This window comes from Papaver somniferum, chromosome 10, assembly GCF_003573695.1.
Source record: "Papaver somniferum cultivar HN1 chromosome 10, ASM357369v1, whole genome shotgun sequence".
Taxonomy (NCBI): domain Eukaryota; kingdom Viridiplantae; phylum Streptophyta; class Magnoliopsida; order Ranunculales; family Papaveraceae; genus Papaver; species Papaver somniferum.
Genome location: NC_039367.1, coordinates 95,867,375 through 95,883,262, shown reverse-complemented (window position 1 = coordinate 95,883,262; position 15,888 = coordinate 95,867,375).

Sequence of the window (15,888 nt, the reverse complement as noted above, 5' to 3'; positions counted from 1 at the left end):
TTCTTTTTCCGCATTATATTTTATATAATTGAAATAATACAGGTTGTACGTTAGAGATCATCAATTGGAAATCCAACCTTTGGTTGTTGATTGATATTGATTGATCCTTGGATATTGGTCTTTGGCACCGTCAAAGTTATTCCTTGTGTTTGATTAAAGACTCGCTATTATTTTAGCTTGAGTAAATCAAAACAAGTGAGAGATATTGACTCCTTGAGATACTTCAATCTAGATTGAGTCTGACTGTCTAGTTGATTCTCTAGCAAAGTATTTCGAAGTTAGTCCATACAGATTGCTAAGAAAAATATTGGGTGGTGTTGTTAGACCCCCACTTTTTCAATTGGTATCAGAGCAGGCAAACACGTTTAAAACCTAAAAAGTCTGTGTTTGTAGCGATCTGACTCTATGGACAGAGGTGTTATCTCTATTAACGTACCACCATTCTTAGATGGCTCCAGTTACTTATGGTGGAAAATTGCTATGCGAGCTTTTCTTCAATCGCGTGATTTTCAATCATGGGTATATGTGGTTAATGGCTCTGATGCTCCCGTTGTGTCAGTTGGTGATGTAAACGTTCCCAAACCTATTGGTGAATACACCGTTGTTGAGATAACTTCTGCAAAGCAAAATTCCGACGGTTTGAATGCTATCGTACATGCCATTACCCCAAATCTTCAGCATCATGTGAAAAACTGCCCTAGATCTAAAGATGCTTGGGATATCTTAGAAACGGTATTTGAAGGCAACTCCAGTGAAAATGATGCTAGGCTTCAAAACCTTAATTCCGATTGGGAGAACCTTTGTATGGCAGATGAAGAAACATTTGATGAGTTTAATCACAAAGTATCTGAAATTCTTAATGCATCTTTTGCATTGGGTAAGACTATTCCTGAAAAGGACATTGTGATGAAAATTCTCAGATCGCTTCCATCTAGATACGAGTCTAAGAAGCATGCCATCGTTGAGGGGAATAACCTCGATAATCTTTCCAGAAACACCTTGGTTGGAAAGCTTAAGATCTTTGACCATGAGCATACATACAAAGTCGGTAAGGATATTGCCTTTAAAGCAAAGAAGAACACTAAATTACTTGTCAAAGGTAAGAGTGTTCATGTCTCTGAGGATGATCAATCTGAGGATGATTTTCGGATGAAGATCTTGAAAAATCAGTCTCCTTGATCACAAGACAGTTTAGGGATCTTCTGTTGAAGATAAGTAAACGGTTTTCAAGAGACAAACCTAAGTCATCGTACAAACCTCACGGTCGCGTACCTCCTAAAAACAGGGATGCTGACGAGGCTGATGACGAAGACATGCCTCAGTGCTTTAAGTGTAAGGGTTTTGGCCATTTTGCTAACGAATGCCCAAATCGTAGAAAATACACTGGGAACAAAGGTCTAGCTGTAACACTTGATGAAATGTCTGAAACCTATGATTCCGATAAATATAGGAAATCAAGTGCAGGGATTCTTTGTGAAAACATCGATTTTGATACTTGTAGCAATACATATATCAAACTCAATGGGTTCAGAGAAGAGGGAAACCCAATCAAGCTGGAAGATTCACTGAATCCGATAACTGGAAACCCTATCAGTGATGTTTCAGGATCAACTGTATGTCTAGCTTCTTGCACATCTCAGATGCATGAATACTATCCAAGATTGACGTGTTCGTTTTGTTAGATGAAGGGACACGAACTATCAAGGTGTTACAAATACAAGCACCAAATAAGGCACGCCAGCAAACTTCAACGAAGAGCATATCGATTAGAAAGGAAGCTGAAACTTGCTCAGAAGACCGCTGAGGTATGTAGGATCTTATCTTCGTCTAAGAAGTTGGTTTCAAAGGATAGAATAAGACCATTTGAAAAGAAAATATTGTCAAATCGTTTTGATAGACAGATATCATTGGATTCCTCCCATGAGGAAAAAGATGGACAAATCGTTGTTCATCGCAACACAACTTGATTGTGTTGTTGGGAAAATCTTGTCTCATGTGCCTGTTCGAAAAGAGACAAGATTGAGTGCTGATCCAGGCTTCAGAAAAGTTTTTCCTTCTTTTCTTAGTTTTGTTATCTTTTTTTTTTGTCTATCAAATAAAAGAAAGGGTTATTATCGACAATTCTACTCTTTATAGGGTTTTAGAGTTGGGCATATACGAACCTGTCAATAGGTTTCGCACCCTACATTCATTTTTCCTTTTGACATCCTTTATAAGAATGCTTGTTGAGTTAAGTGATTCCATCACACAAATCCAGTTGTTCATAATTGTTCTCAAATCACTATGTCGGTAGATGGAAAGGATGTCAACATGATTGTTAAGTCTTCAATCAAGGAAAAAGAGAAATCTCATGTTTCTAAGTCTCTGAAAATAAAAACAAGGAATATAAGAAAACCCAAGATTGATCCTTCTAACTCTCAGAAGTTTTCCGATGTTCTTGATGAGTTAAAGGAAATAAGAAGGGATATTTATGAAATAAAGACGTTCGTGTCTAAATCTTTGGAAATTCAGAGGACCCTAATTCGACCTCTTCAGCCAAGACAGTTCGTGTATTACACTTATCTCCGTGAACCTTATGTCCCGATGGTTGTCGATAACAAGGAGTTCGGGAATGATAAAGAATTTCTCAAAGTAATTGTTGCCTAGTATGTCTTCTTTTTGGATTAGTTGAAAGATTAACTAGAGCTGTGAATAACGAAGATTGTGACTACACATAACTATTTTAGTTTTCATCTTCTTTTGTTATTTTTTAGGTTTTAAATTCTAAAAATATTTGGAGGATGGTATTATTGCAGTATTAATCTGTTCCGAAGTATTGCAATATTTTTATGGGATATGTATTGTTTGCGTCTGTGAACTTGAAGGTCCCATATTGTGTCAAAAGTAAAGTCGTTCATAAATTGATATTCGTATTGATGAAAGGACGAATGGACTTTTGACAATTACAAAAGTTATGCCTATGCAGTCATGTATTTGATGGAAAATAGGATGAATCTTTTGTTTGATAAGGATAAAGTCTATTATGTCGTTATGCATATAGTGATGGAAAATAGAATAGATCCTTATATGTTATCCACGGTATTGATCTTCATTGATCCATTTTGTGATGTTTTATCGTGAAGGATCCATTGTGTATCTTATGTTGAGCACCTTAAAATTATGTCGATTAATATTGGCCTTGATTATGGGATATGTATTGTTTGCGTCCGTGAACTTGAAGGTCCCATATGCTGTCAAAAGTAAAGTCGTTCATGAATTGGTATTCGTATTGATGAAAGGACGACTGGAATTTTGACAATTACAAAAGTTATGCCTATGCAGTCATGTATTTGATGGAAAATATGATAAAATCTTTTTGAAAAGGATAAAGTCTATTATGTCGTTATGATGGAAAATAGAATAGATCCTTGTATGTTATCCACGGTATTGATCTTCATTGATCCATTTTGTTATGTTTTACCGTGAAGGCTCCATTGTGTGTCTTATGTTGAGCACGATACAACTAAGTTGATTATTCTTATTGGATTTGTTGGTTGTTCCATAAGATTCTATATGTTGAGCATTCTTGAACTAAATTAATCATCTTGATTGGTTATTTAGTTATTTGCTCTGAAAGTCTTCTTTTATCGAGCAAAATCTTTTGACAATTAAATTGATTGCTTCGGTGATTAGTTTGGTTGTGTATTCCAATTGGATTAATTATAGGTTCTCTTGTAATTAATCTAGTTGAGGTTTTCATATATTCCACAAGTTCTTGTGTTGAGTATATGAACGTCTATACTAATCATGTTTTATTGGTTGATGTAGTCGTATATTCCGTAAGGTTTTCCTTATGTTTAGTATTTGAACGATTAAGGTTGTCATCTCCGTGTGGTTATCTTAGTAGTAGCTCCGTGAGTTTTCTTATGTTGAGCACAATCAATTAAATTGATCACTTTGTGGTTTGATTTATTCCGATTCAATTAATCATGGGTTTACTTGTTATTAATTTGGTTGAGTTTTGGATATAGAAAATCATTTACATGGTTTTTGGTGTCCAATTAAAAATCCTTCTTTCCTTTCGAAATTAAGGTCGCTCTTGTTGTTCTTTCGGGAATGACATCAAATGCGGGAGAGTTCTTTTGAACTTGTGCTTAATGGTAATATCTTGCGGGGTGTGCGGCTATGGAATTTTATAGGGGTTATCTTGTATCTTAAAACTCCTTGATGAATGCATTTAGCTTCGGCTTTATGATTGCATCTAAATTAAGATGGTATGTATTTTTCTTTTAGTCTATGAAATGTCTCTTGTGGAAATTTCATTATGAACCCGTTCTTTTACCTTTGCCAATTTTATTGACAAAAAAGGGGAGAAATAACGTAGTTCACACTGCAAATACATATGTTTTCGGATCATTGTGTAAGGGGGAGTGGTTTCCATGATCGAGATGGAGTATTGACTAAGGGGAAGTGATACATATCACCATAGTATTGTTGTTAAAGTCGTGATGCAATTGGACTTTGATGTTACATAATGATACTATTCAACAACGGTGGTGCTAAACTTACAACCTTTGGGATCATTGGAGTACTTGGAAGGACGAAGATTTCAAGGAATGTTGAAGATTAGACTATGGAATAGGACCCACTAAAGTTTATCTTTTTTGTATTCCATATGTATTAATAGCTTTGTCACTAAAGTTGACAAAGGGGAAGATTGTTAGAGCATAGCTCGGTCGACCTCGCATGCGTTGCTATATCAAGCATGTTTATAAATGTTAGTGATCAAAACTATGAGTCTTGATTTCTAGTCTACATATCTAAGACTCGGACTAGGATAGAAAAGTGTAGTTGAGCTCAAGGACTTCATGGCGATTCATCATACAACGACGAAGATATATACTAGGAACCGTGGAACTTCATCAACAAAAAGGTATGTGGAGACTTGAACTTATCTATCACTCAAAAGTGTATCTATTCTATCTCCTACTTCTTATGAGACAAAATGTCGTATGCTATATAGACTGGATCATACACATTTGACATTTCGAGCTGAGTATTCACTACTTATCTTTTTCTCGAAATCGTGTGTTGGTAAAGCGTTTCGCTTTGATCAATTTTATCTTCAACCTAGTGACGAAAATCATGAAAAGTTTCAATTACTTTGAGAATTGCTCTGACGTGAAACGGTCTGTGAAGAACGGCTACATAACGTCCTTTGAGAATGTCTCAATGATTGGAATGAGAGTTTAGATTACATAACCATGTATTCCTTAATCCGAAGTTTTCGAACTTTGTTGATTGAGAGAAACCGGAGGAATTGGCTTTGCCAAGTCCGCGAACCCAGTCCGCGAACTCAGTCCGGGAACTGACAGAAGTTCTCTTACCGAGAATTTCTGCTGGGATTTTCCAAAAACTCGTTTGCGTGTTTAGTCCGCGAACCTAGTCCGTGATCTGGCGGAAGTCTCCTTGCCGAGATTTTCTGCTGAGTTTGGAAAACTCTACCGGTTGCCTTAAGTATGCGAACTTGTTTGTGAGCTGAAGTGGTTATGATCTAAAGATGTGCTCTGAACATGAAACTTAAATTACTAAGGAATGCTTTATGCAAACTTAAATAGTTGTTATACTATTTCTCCTCAAAGCAATTTTCAAAGTGACTTTCGTCACTAGGTAAAGATAAACTTGGTCGAAGCGAAAAGATTACCAACATATATTTCGAGATACAGATAGGCGAGGTGTACTCATCTTGAAATACCAAATGTGTATAATCTAGTCTATATATATATAGCATATGACTTTTGTATCAAAGAGTAGGAGATAGAATAGATAGACTTTTGAGTGACAGATAAGTTCAAGTCTCCACATACCTTTTTGTCGAGAAGTTCCACCGGTTTCTTGAGTATATTTTCTACTTGTATGATGAATCGCCATGAAGTCCTTTAGCTCAACTACACTTACTATCCTAGTCCGAGACTTAGCTATAAGAGATTAGAAATCAAGACTTATAGTTTTGATCACTAACATTGACAAGCATGCTTGAGATAGCAACGCATGCGAGTTTGACCGAGCAGTGCTCTAACACTAAAGGTGCAACATCTCCTAATGATGATGCACAATGCTTTAACTGTCGTGGTTTCGAGCACCTTTCTTCAGTATGTCGTAGCTGGAGCCGTAGACAATCAGTATGTGCAGAAGCTTTGCTTACTCTTGATGATGGACCCGAATATTATGATCACCAAGAGTACGCAGGCAAGGTTGCATTAGCTTTCGAAAAAATTCTTTCGGATACTGATTCTGTCAAAGAAGTGTTCCATAAAGATCGGGAAATTACTCTTCAAGCAAAGATAGATAACTTGGAGAACATTGAAATGAACTTGTTATTTGATTTGGAACGAGAAGATCTCAAAGTTCAATATGAATCATCCAAGAATGGTCTACTAATGCTTGAAAAGGTCAAAAGGTTGGGAAAAGAAAACTCGAGTTTAAAAGAGAGTTTGTCTAGTACTAGCAGCTCAAATAAATTAACCTCAATATTGGGAGCATGTAGAATTCATCGTGATACACGAGGATTGGGCTATGAAGGAATAGACGCTCCTGGTATTTGCAAAGAGGTAAAATTTGTCCGAACTAAAGTTTCTTCTCAACCAAAATCCTCCAAGGTTGACAAAAGTGAAGTATCTCTACCAACTGTCAATAACGAAAAGAGGAACTTCTGTCAAGCTCCAAAGCAAGCACACACACATTCAGGTAACACTAAACATAACTTTTCCATTATACTAAACATTGCTTTTATTGTGGAAAACCAGGCACTTGCAAAGGAATTGCAGATATCTTAAACGAGATACAACCATAGCTGATTTTGTTAAGATGACAAGATCTGATGTTCCAAACTATAGAAAAAACTGAGTCTCATAATATAGTTCTTCTAGTATTCCATCTAAGAAATTTCGTAATTATATTGGGGAGTAAAATAAATATGTTGCTCCAAAAGCTACTCAGAAATGGGTACCAAAGAAGATCAATAAAACAACAAGTACTATAAATAAGGATCTCCTAGACAAGAGTTCGACAAGGGATAACATCTTTAAAAGGTGTGGAACAGTTATTGAAAGTTTCAAGGAAGTTGTTAAATTCCTAGAGTCCATGCATGATTTTGTTTCGAATACCTGTGGTGAGCAAGATTTTGTTCACCTCAACACAACCTGATTGTGTTGGAAGTGCATCCTCGCCAAGAAGCCCTTAGATGCGGTGAGGATTGCAAAAGAATTGGGGCACACATCTTATGTTGGGTATTTTTTTATATGTGGAAGATTTTTGCTTTAGCCAAGTTCATCTTTACTCGTGACGAAAGTCATAATGATTATTTCAATATCTTGAAAATTGCTTTGATGCTAATAGTGTGTGAAAACGACTATTATCATTATAGAAGAATGTTTCAATGATTGAAATGAAGAGTTGAGATTATGTAACCATCTTTGGATATACGCATATATAGTGTTTTTGCACATTAGTGTATAAATCCATAAACCGAGAACCAAGAGTATGCATATGTGTGTATACAAAATTAGTGAAGGAGACAGGTTAAGTATGCGTACCCGTACGCATACTGGCGGAAGTTTTCCAACCGAAAAATTCTGCTGAGTTTGGGAATTAACAAGCTCTTAACTAGTCACCTTAATTATGCGCACCCATACGCATACTGGCGGAAGTTTTCGAACCGAAAATTTCTGCTGAGTTTGGAAACTAAACCAACTCAAATCCGGTTGCTTAAGTACGCATACCCGTACACATACTTAAGTTGGTTACTTTATTAAATCGGTCAGTTCATGAAATTAAACATTCAAATTATAAGGAATGCAATCTTTGCAAACCGTGGCTATAATGTTCATGATTGATTCAAGTGAATCAAACCAATTTTGCTTCAATTGTGTTCTTGTATAATTCTATGAGAATATAGCAATTGAACAACTCTTTAACTAGTTTCATTTGAGTCATTTGAACTAGTTTTGGTTAAGATGAATATGGTAAAATAGCACGTGTATAATTCTTAATTACCTAACTTTATTTGTGATTGAAATTCTTAAATATAACAGGTTAGAAGCAATAATCAAAGCCACTGGATGTTGGTTTTTATTGTCCAAGAAACTTTTTGATACACTTATGGTAACCATTATTGTTAGAGCACTGCTCGGTTGAACCCACTAGCATTGGTATGTCAAGTTAGTTGTCAAGTTTAGTTGCCAAAATGAAATCTTGATTTAGCATACTAAAGATAGTTTCGGACTAGATTAGGTCTAAGAAGTGGAATCGAAGCTATTCTTAAAGGATGAAGATTGAAGACTGCAAGAAGACATCAAAAAGTACTTCATCAAAGGTATGTAATTAATTTCATTTGTATTCTTGTTCTATTCTACCTCTCTCATCTATCAAGATATATGCTCACTATATGGAACAATTCTGATGACAGTAAATGTACATTTATGTATATATACTTGAGGTTATTTGATTCATGAAGTTGGAGACAATAACCTTTATTCCTATAAAGGATCTCATGTTATAGTGAATGATCTTGCGAATCCAATGATCCAAGAATCACTCAATTCCGAGTTATAACGACAAAGTTATGAGTGATTTAAGTTCATTAGTAGGAAACATTCCAAGGGATTTGGAGTGGTCCGCGAACTTGGGCCCAATACGTGACTAAAAGGGATTTTTGGTCAAGTTGGTGATGTTTCCTTATCTAGGTAAGTTAGCTATTGGTCCAAACACTTTTGGTTACCATATTAAAGTGTTTGTGCTTGTTGCCTAAGTTAAAATGTGATTTATTCACATAAATATAATTTTTGCTAAATCAGTTATTTATTTAATTATTTTGGCAAGAGTTTTAACTTAGGAAAGACTCTCATATTTAGGAGAGTCTTGTAAAAGGAAAATAGCTGTGCTTAGCTTCCAAGCTATTGTTCATTATAAATAATAAGTTCGCGAGTTTACACGTTTTTCATCCCTTTGGAAAATTGGCGTAAGCTCTGCAGGTTGTTTTCCACGTCTTCCGTTCTTCATGAACGAGAGTGAGATAAAAGTGTTTGTACTAGGGATCACAAAGCCAAGTTGGATTTAATCTTCGTGATTGATCATACAACTTTTAATCTAGGTTTTTCACCTCTTGTTTATTCTAAGGTTTTCTCTTATGATATAAAACCATTCAAGAGTTGTTGATCATAAACCCTAGGTTTTGATAGATTTCAGTTTTCGATCGTATACCAACACTTGTTAGTCGAAATCGGGGACTAGAAAGAAAAACTTCTTTTGAGGCATCTCGTAAAAATCCTTGAGAAGTTTTAAACAAGATCTCTAGATTTATTCTAGTTGTTCTTGTGGTAGATTTATTAGGGTTTTCTTAACTTGGAAATTGATCTTTGGAATCACCCAAGTTTACTTACGGAAATCAGGTTCACGGACTCCTTGTGTGTAAGCATACTGATTGTAAGTTAAAACCCTAATCTACAAGTTTGTTTTGAAATTACTTTTACCTAGTAATTGTTTTTATCAAAATAAACACAAGATTTCCAAAACCTTGATTCACATCTAAAGGGAAATCAAACTGGTGTTTTGTGCAAACAAAATATCAAATCGTATCGATCGTTGTGGTGTATATTCTAAAGTGAACTTTGGGTTCTGCTAGAAGATTTGTGTGAAGAGTTCCTAAAGAGAATCGGTATTCTTCTAGGAGTTCTACAAGTGTTGAAGAAGGTATTACATCTAGTCCGAATAGGTATTAGGAAATTGGTGTAACAGCTTATAATCAGTGTGTGTTTATTCTGGACTAGGTCCCGGGGTTTTTCTGCATTTGCGGTTTCCTCGTTAACAAAATCTGGTGTTTGTGTTATTTCTTTTACACACTATATTTTATTTATATAATTGAAATAATACAGGTTGTACGTTAATCAATCATAGTTGTTAAATCCGACCTTATTTGTTGGATAAGACTTGATTGATCTTGAACAATTGATTTTGTTATTTTTACATTGTTAGACCAGTCTGGACTAACCCTATTTCAAGTGGACACTGTGTTGAAATATTCCTTTAGTGATTGTTGCTTAACGAGGTTTATAGACGGTGGATATTGAATAGGTTGTGATTAAAACAAAAGACTTTGTTTCAAGAGCTTCACACTAAAATCAGGTTTACGGACTTGTTTCTGTTTAACTTTGATTGTGTTGAAACAAAGATATTAAACTCTTTGATATACTTTACTCTAGATTGAGTCTGACTGTCTAGTTGATTCTCTAGAAAGTATATTGGAGTTTGTCTATTCAGATTGCCCAACGAAATATTGGGTGGTGTTGTTAGACCCCCGCTTTTTCAATTGGTATCAGAGCAGGCAAACACGTTAAGGCCTCATAAGTTTGTGTTTGTAGCAATCTGATTCTATGGACAGAGGTGTTATCTCTATAAACTTACCACCAGCCTTCGATGACACTAATTACTTATGGTGGAAAATTGCTATGAGATCTTTTCTTCAAGCACGTGATTTTCAATCGTGGGTATATATAGTTAATGGCTATGATGCTCCCGTTGTGGAAGTTGGAGATGTAAACGTTCCCAAGAACATTGGTGAATACAGTCCTACCGAGATACTTGCTGCAAAGCAAAACTCCGACGGTTTGAATGCTATCATCCATGCCATTATCCTAGATCTTCAGCACCATGTGACTACGAGCAACAAGTCTAAAGATGCTTGGGATATCTTATAAACAGTATTCGAAGGGAATGTCGCAGAGAAAGAAGCAAGGCTTCAAAATCTAGCTTCTGACTGGGAAAACCTTCGCATGTCTAATGATGAAACCTTTGATGAGTTTAACCAAAGACTTTCTCAAATAGTTAACACCTCTTTTTCATTAGAAAAACTATTCCGGAGAAAGATATTGTTTGCAAAATTCTCATGACTCTACCATCAAGATACGAGTCTAAGAAACATGCCATTGAAGAAGGAAACGATTTTTCTACACTCTCCAGAAGTACTCTTGCTGGAAAATTAAATATCTTTGATAATGAACACGCAAGAAAAGAGGTGATTTCTCTTAAAGCTGCAAACAATTCTGAATCCTCTAAATGATAAATCAGGTTCGCCAGATACTAAGGATGTTACTCCACGACAATTTAGAAAATTCTTGAGAGATAGGAAAAAGAGTTTTTCTAAAAGTGTAACATCTTCTAAGGATGATGTACAATGCTATAACTGTCGTGGTTTCGGGCACTTGTCTGCAGTATGTCCTAGTTGAAGTCGTAGATAATCGGCATGTGCAGCAGATTTTCCTACTCTTGATGATGGACCTGAATATTATAATCCTCAAGAGCTCATAGGCGAGGTTGCATTAGCTTCTGGAAAAATTATTTCTGATACTGATTCTGATTCTGACGAAGAAGTGTTCCATGATGATCCAGTAGCTAATAATCTTCTTAAAGAAAGTCATCGTAAACTCTCGGAGGCTGACAGCACCATTTTCAGTGAGAAAGTTAAATATGACAGACTTCGTATTCGGAATAAAGACTTGCAAGACCAACTTGATTCTATTGGTTCAAGAGATTATCTCAATGAAATAGGAAAGTTTAAAGAAGAAATTATCGAAGGTCGATATCGGGAAGTTACTCTTCAAGCAAAGCTATATAACTTGGAGAATATTGAGATGAACTTGTTATTTGATTCGGAACGAGAAGATCTCAAAGTTCAATGTGAATCATCCAAGAATGATCTAGTTATTACGCTTGAGAAGGTCAAAAGTTTGTAAGAAGAAAACTTGAGCTTAAAAGAGAGAGTTTTTCTAGAAATAGCAGCTCAGATAAATTAACCTCGATACTGGGAGCATGTATAATTCATCGTGATACACGAGGATTGCGCTATGAAGGAATAGACGCTCCTAGTATTTGCAAAGAGGTAAAATTTGTCAAAGCTAAATATTCTTCTCAACCAAAACCTTCCACGGTTGACAAAAGTAAAGTATCTCTACCAACTACAGATGGGGAAAAGAAGAAATCCTTCCAAGCTCCAAAGCAAGCACATACACATTCAGGTAATACTAAACATAAATTTTTCCATTATACTAACCATTATTTTTATTGTGGAAAACCAGGTCACTTGCAAAGGAATTGCAGATTTCTTAAACGAGATAAAACCAGATATGATTCTGTTAGGATGACAAGATCTGATGTTCCAAACTGGAAAAAAACTAAGTCTCATAATATCAGTTCTTTCAGTATTCCCCCAAAGAAGTTTCACAATTATATTGGGGAGAAAAATAAATACGTTACTCTAAAAGCTATTCAGAAATGGGTATCAAAGAAGACCAATAAAGCAACGAGTTCTATTAAGAAGGATCTCCCAGACAAGAGTTTGAAAAGGGATAACATCTTAAAAAGGTATGGAACATTTATTTAAAGTTTCAAGGAAGTTTTTAAATTCCTGGAGTCAATGCATGATTTTGTTTCGAATACCTGTAGTGAGCAAGATTTTGCTCACCTCAACACAACCTGATTGTGTTGAAAGTGCATCCTTGCCAAGAAGCCCTAATAAATGCGGTGAGGATTGCAAAAGAATTGGGGCACACATATTAGGTTGGTAAATTTCTGAATATGTGGAACAATTTATTGTTTCGAGCTGAGTTTAACTCGCTTATATATTCGTCGAAACATGTGTTGATAAGCTTTCACTTCAATCAAGTTTATCTTCACCTAGTGACGAAAGTCATGAAAAGTTTCAATCACTTTGAGAATTGCTCTGACGTGAAACGGTCTGTGAATAACGGCTATATAACTTCCTCTGAGAATGTCTCAATGATTGGAATGAGAGTTTAGATTACATAACCATGTATTCCTTAATACGAAGTTTTCAAACTTTGTTGATTGAGAGAAACCGGAGGAATTGGCTTTGCCAAGTCCGCGAACTTACGGAAGTTCTCTTACCGAGAATTTCTTCTGGGATTTTCCAAAAACTCGTTTGCGTGTTTAGTCCGCGAACTGGCGGAAGTCTCTTTGCCGAGATTTTCTGCTGAGTTTGGAAAACGCTACCGGTTTTGCCTTAAGTCCGAGAACTTTTTTGTGAGATTAAGTGGTTATGATCTAAAGATATGCTCTTAACATGAAACTTAAATTACTAAGGAATTCTTTATGCAAACCGTGGCTATAATGTTCATGAGCCGATTCATCGAATCGAATCATCTTTGTCTCAATTGTGTCTTTTCTAGTTACATAAGATCTCATAGCAATTGAACAACTCTCTAACTAGTTCATTTGAGTCAATTGAACTAGTTATGGTGAAGAAGAATATGGCTTATATGGAAGTGATCATATGGATAGATACCACATGTATGAGCCTTAATTACCTAACTTGATTTGTGATTGAAATTCTTAAATTTAACAGGTTATAAGCAATTATCAAAGCCATGGATGTTGGTTTTTATTGTCAAAGAAACTTTTTCATACTCTTATGGTAACCATTCTTGGTGTAAATCCTTGTGGAAAAGTTTATTCTTCCTTCTAAGCATATCAAGTCTTGTTTATACAAGTTTGTATCTTAGAAAAGATGATCACAATACTTGATCTTCATGATCACATATTGTGTATTGTTACCATGAGATAGTTCTAAACTTTTTAGTAACATGATCTCATGATAGACTTTCAATGATTGGTTCTTAAATCATATCTCCTTGTAGGATTTCTAAGATCCATTATAAATCCTTCTCTCTGGAGTAAGGTCGCTCTTGTTGTTCTTTCGGGAATGACATCAAATGGGGGGGAGTTCTTTTGAACTTGTGCTTATTGGTAATATCTTGCGGGGTGTGCGGCTGTGGAATTTTATAGGGGTTATCTTGTATCTTAAAACTCCTTGATGAATGCATTTAGCTTCGGCTTTATGATTGCATCTAAATTAAGTTGGTATGCATTTTTCTTTTAGTCTATAAAATGTGTCTTGTGGAAATTTCATTATGGTCCCGTTCTTGTACCTTTGCCAATTTTATTGACAAAAAGGGGGAAAAATATTGTAGTTCACACTACAAATACATATGGTTTTCGGATCATTGTGTAACAGGGAGTGGTTTCCATAATCGAGATGGAGTATTGACTAAGGGGGAGTGATACATATCACCGTAGTATTATTGTCAAAGTTGTGATACAATGAAACTTTGATGTTGTGTAATAATACTATGATGGATCTTCAACAAGTACAGGATGAACACATGAAGAGTTGAAGAACCAAAGAAATCAAGATTGTCGTTTTTACTTTTAACAAGTACAAGCCATATGTAAAACGGTTTTGTCACTAAAATTGACAAAGGGGGAGATGGTTAGAGCACTGCTCGGTTGAACCCACTAGCATTAGTATGTCAAGTTAGTTGTCAATTTTAGTTGCCAAAATGCATTCTTGATTTAGCATACTAAAGATAGTTTCGGACTAGATTAGGTCTAAGAAGTTGAATCGAAGCTATTCTTAAAGGATGAAGATTGAAGATTGAAGACTACAAGAAGCCATAAACAAGTACTTCATGAAAGGTATGTGATTGATTTCATTTGGATTCTTTTTCTATTCTACCTTTCTAATCTATCAATATATATGCTCACTATATGGAACAATTCCGATGACGGTAAATGTACATTTATGTAGATATACTTGAGGTTATTTGATTCATGACCTTGGAGACAATAAACTTTATCCCTATAAAGGATATCATGTTATAGTGAATGATCTTGCGAATCCAATGAGCCAAGAATCACTCAATTCAGAGTTATAACGACAAAGTTATGAGTGATTTAAGTTCATTAGTAAGAAACATTCAATGGGCTTTGGAGTGGTCCTCGAACTTGGGCCCAATACGTGACTAAAAGGAATTTTTGGTCAAGTTGGTGATGTTTCCTTATCTAGGCAAGTTAGTTATTGGTCCAAACACTTTTGATTACCATATTAAAGTGTTTGTGATTCCTGCCTAAGTTAAAATGTGATTTATTGACATAAATATAATTTTTTCTAAATAAGTTATTTATTTAATTATTTTGGCAAGAGTTTTAACTTAGGAAAGACTCCCATATTTAGGAGACTCTTGTAAAAGGAAAATAGCTTTGCTTATCTTCCAAGCTATTGTTCATTATAAATAATGAGTTCACGAGTTTACACGTTTTTCATCCCTTTGGAAAATTGGCGTAAGCTCTGCAGGTTGTTTTCCACGTCTTCCGCTCTTCGTGAACGAGAGTGAGATAAAAGTCTTTGTATTAGGGATCACAAAGCCAAGTTGGATTTAATCTTCGTGATTGATCATACAACTTGTAATCTAGGTTTTTCACCTCTTGTCTATTCTAAGGTTTTCTCTTCTGATATAAAACCATTCAAGAGTTGTTGATCATAAACCTTAGGTTTTGATAGATTTCAGTTTCCGATCGTATACCAACACTTGTTGGTCGAAATCGGAGACTAGAAAGAAAAACTTCTTTTGAGGCATCTCTTATAAATCCTTGAGAAGTTTTAAAAAAGATAATTCTAGGCATATCAATTCTTGTTTATACAGTTTGTATCTTAGAAGAGATGATCACAATACTTGATCTTCATGATTACATATTGTGTATTGTTTACCATGAGATAATTCTATTTTTTTATTTTTTTGGTAACACGATTGTACGTACACAAAATAGGTTCGCCACGTGGCCGCACAGGAAGGCACGAAATAAGACCGAAGAATCTCACTTAAAGATATCGGTCAATGACTTGTCAAATCAAATGTCAGAATTACCTCGCCACTAACTAATAACACAAAGCACGATGCATAACGAAGTACCTCGTATAAGGAATCTAAACTGCAAAGAATCAGTTGGAGTACCCGGCAAGACACCAGCCACGAAATAAAGGTGGTCGAAGTAAGTTTA